This window comes from Sphaeramia orbicularis, chromosome 7 (assembly GCF_902148855.1).
Source record: "Sphaeramia orbicularis chromosome 7, fSphaOr1.1, whole genome shotgun sequence".
In the NCBI taxonomy this organism is placed as follows: domain Eukaryota; kingdom Metazoa; phylum Chordata; class Actinopteri; order Kurtiformes; family Apogonidae; genus Sphaeramia; species Sphaeramia orbicularis.
Genome location: NC_043963.1, coordinates 3,501,592 through 3,505,860, shown reverse-complemented (window position 1 = coordinate 3,505,860; position 4,269 = coordinate 3,501,592).

The following is a 4,269-nucleotide window of genomic DNA, read 5'->3' as shown; positions in this document are numbered from 1 at the left end:
GACGCTCGTCCTGTCGTCTGTTTATGCTTTTGTTTTAACCACAAAAAATATAGAATCATACAGAATAGAGTTCAAACACGCAGCAGAAAAACGTCTGAAGACCAAGAGTTTTTTTGGCGCAGCTTCAGTTCTTTCATCTGTTTTATTTTCATCTAATATTTAACGTTTGATCCTGTAACATGTTCATACAAACTAAACTACGGTGGCCCAGAGGTGCAACAGCCCAGAAAAATATCCACTGTAAGAAAAAAAAAGACAAAAGCCCAGAAAAATATCCACTAAGAAAAAAGAGAACAGCCCAGAAAAATATCCACTTTAAGAAAAAAGAGAACAGCCCAGAAAAATATCCACTGTAAGAAAAAAAAGATAAAAGCCCCCAAAAAAATCCACTGTAAGAAAAAAGAGAACAGACCAAAAAATTATCCACTGTAAGAAAAAAAGAACAGCCCAAAATTTATCCACTATAAGAAAAAAAGAACAGCCCAAAATTTATCCACTATAAGAAAAAAAGATAAAAGCCCAAAAAATTATCCACTATAAGAAAAAAAAAGAACAGCCCAAAATTTATCCACTATAAGAAAAAAAAAAAACAGCCTGAAAAAAAATCCACTATAAGAAAAAAAAGAGGACAGCCCAAAATTTATCCAATATAAAAAAAAAGAGATAAAAGCCCAAAAAATTATCCACTATTTTTTTAAATAACTATTTTTAGCACACCGACCTCCACTTCCAGTGCGTTACTTCATTAGCATTAGCCACATTAGCTGAAGATCTTAAAAATTTTCACAAATTTTTCTTATGGTGGATCATTTTTTGAACTGTTCTCTTTTTTTTCTTACAGTGGATAATTTTTTGGGCTGTTCTCTTTTTTTTCTTACAGTGGATAATTTTTTGGGCTGTTCTCTTTTTTTCTTACAGTGGATAATTTTCTGGGCCACCGTACTAAACTCCTCTGACTTTAAAACCAAACTGAAGCCTCATGTTTTTAATCTGGTGAAACACTTGAGTTTTCAAACATTAATTTGATCTGATTTAATAAACAGGGTTGAATTGGATCCATTTCTCATTTTTGGTTCTAAATCTTGTAAAAACTTCAACTTATTTTATGTGACTGTGAATAATACATTTATATTTAAGTCTTAAAATGCTTCAGAAAACAGTTTTACTTAAATACTGTACATGGTTTTATCCTGTCGACACTATTAACACAATCTTTCTGCAGGTTTTTAATCTTCTTCAAAATCTAAAAAAAACCCAAAAACTGTTAAAACCTAAATTTCATAACTATATTAAATTGTCTGAACGCAGGATGTGAGCAAAGTTTATCAGAAATGTAGAAAAATCTGACATTTATGATGAGATTGACTTTAATTAGATCCAGTATCTTAAAAATAATTACATTTTCAGTTTATTTAAGTTGGAAGTTTTAATAAAACCAGAAGTACTGGTTCTACGCTGTAAAAAATATTTTGGGGTTTGGTAAATACAAACTATGGACCTCAGTTCCATTTGAATCATCAGTAACAGAACTGCAGAAGGACTGCTTCTGTTCTACAAACATGAGCTGTAGTTCACAGTAACAGCTGCTGCTTAAAATAATAGTGAAATCTATCCCATAATTTAGTGACATGTTAGAGGAGCAGCTGGGGGGAGTTTCCCAGCATGCACTGGGACAAACCAGTTGGGACAGTTTTTCTGTGTTTTACAGCGTTCTGCTTTGATAAGAAGTGTTTTTATGGAGCACAGTTCTGGGGTTTTGGACCCTTTTGTTTGTTTTGTTTTGTTTTGTTTTGTTTTGTTTTGTTTTGTTTTGTTTTGTTTTGTTACCTCCGCCAAGGAGGTTATGTTTTTGCCAGGGTTTGTTTGTTTGTTTGTTTGTTTGTTTGTTTGTTTGTTTGTTTGTTTGTTTGTTTGTCTGTCTGTCTGTTTGTCTGTCCGTTAGTGTGCAACATAACTCAAAAAGTTATGGACAGATTTGGATGAAATTTTCAGGGTTTGTTGGAAATGGGATAAGGAGGAAATGATTAAATTTTGGTGATGATCGGGGGTGGGGGGGCCCACGGGGGGGCCCATTTCCAACAAACCCTGAAAATTTCATCCAAATCTGTCCATAACTTTTTGAGTTATGTTGCACACTAACGGACAGACAAACAGACAAACAAACCCTGGCAAAAACAGAACCTCCTTGGCGTGGGGGGGCCCACGGGGGGGGGCACTGATCAGCCTTGGCGGAGGTCTGCGCTCTCCGAGTGCTTCTAGTTTGTTTTGTTTTGTTTTGTTGAATATTTCTGTTGACTTGCAGGTTCTTGCACCATGAGCTGAAGTTGCTCTTTTGTTTGATGAGACTCTGATTTTCCAGAGGTTTCTAAAGTAAACTGAAATAGAAATGATCAGTTCAGATTCTTCTCATATTTGCTCAGGTTCGGGTCAGAGGTTAAAGTATAAACTGAGTCTGAGCGTCAGTTTTTGAAGTAAAACTAACTTTCTTTGGAAAAATAATGATGAACTATGTGTGCTAATTAATATCAACAATTAAATAGATGAAAATATTCCTATTAAAAATTAGGAATTATTTTTCTTTCTAAAAGTGGTGTTAGCAACAAGTGTTGGAGAAGCTGTGGTCTGTGGTGATCAGACACATATTTTGGGAGCGTCCTGTTGTGGAACCCTTCTGGACTGATGTAAAAGGTTTAGTGGATAGTTTTTTAAAGTGAACCTCTGTGTGGACCCATTCTTATTTTTACTGGACATGTTCCCTGATGGTCACACGACCAAGAATTCATACGACATCTTCTTCTGATGACTGCGAGAAAAATGATAACAATGTTACGGCTGAAACCTGAACCCCCTCCAACTGGACAATGGACACAAACAATGAAACCAGTTTGTCTGGTGAACAGTTCACACAGCTACAGCTGAAGACTCCCACCTCTGAAAGAAGATGGAGACCAGGACTCAGTCTGACTGGAATGGATATTTAAGCCTGGATGGGTTTTGTTTTCTGTCCTTTTCTTCATTGTAACCAAATATTTTATAGTGTAATCCTGGGCCCAATCTCAGGACAAACATTGTTACTCTGCACATTGTTTTTTTGTTTGTTTGTTTTATTTTGTTTTCTTCAATAAAAGTTAAAAAAAAAAAAAAAAGGAATTATGAAAACTCACTTTTCTGAGTACTTTGTTGTGTCATCTGTTGGGATGTTCGGTGGATTTGACCTCATTTCTTTTAGTGTTAAACCTGTTAAATTTAGTTACATTTTACTCTAAATATAGAGTAAAATCTACTCTGTTTTTACAGTGTAGTTTTTATCAGACAAATGGAATTAAATTGTAAAATAATATTCGTTATGAATTAACTCTCATCAGTCGCAGCCACTGAGAAAAAAACATGACAATTAATCAATAAAACCTGAATTAGTGATTGGATTTTAATTAAGTTTTAATTAGAACTGTTCTGTTCTAATATACATTCATTTATTATTATTATATTTTAGGATTTTCCTTTTTTTATGTTTAGAGGTTAAAGTGATAAAACATTAAATTTCACTGATAATAAAGTACATGTTAACTGTGGGTTTCCTCTGGAACAGGTTTTAGTGTCGCTGGGTTCTTTATTCTACGTCTCATTTATTTAATATTTCTTTCACTTTCCTCTGGACAGAAAATACCAGGAAACAGAGTTTTCTGTGTTTCTGTTGAAATCGTCTCATTCTCATGTTTCCATTTGAGCTGAAACAGAAAACCGGCCGCAGCCAAATGACTTTATTTTATTGTATTTTTTTCTCCATGACTCTGATTTTAAATGTTCTTCCTCTACATTTCTTTAATATTTTTCCTGTTCTGACTGTAAATAATAATTTTCTACCACAACGAACCGTCTACTTTTTTATTTGTGTGTATTTTGCTCATTTTTTATTGAGTTTGAGGTTTGTTTTTTTATAGATTGTGTTCATTTTTATTCATTTTGTTGCTTATTTTGTTCATTTGACTGTTTTTTCTTTTTGCTAAATATCTGTTTTCATCACATCTGACTGAGGAAGAAAACTCTACCATTAAACTACTGGGAAATATTTCTGTTTCTAAACTATGTGGACATAAATATGTGGACACATCATGTCTCAGCTGTCAGATCTGATGAAAACCGGCCGCAGCCAAATGACTTTATTTACCTTTTTTTTTTTTTCTCCATGACTGATTTTAAATGTTCTTCCTCTTCATTTCTTTAATATTTTTCCTGTTCTGACTGTAAATAATTTTCTACCACAACGAA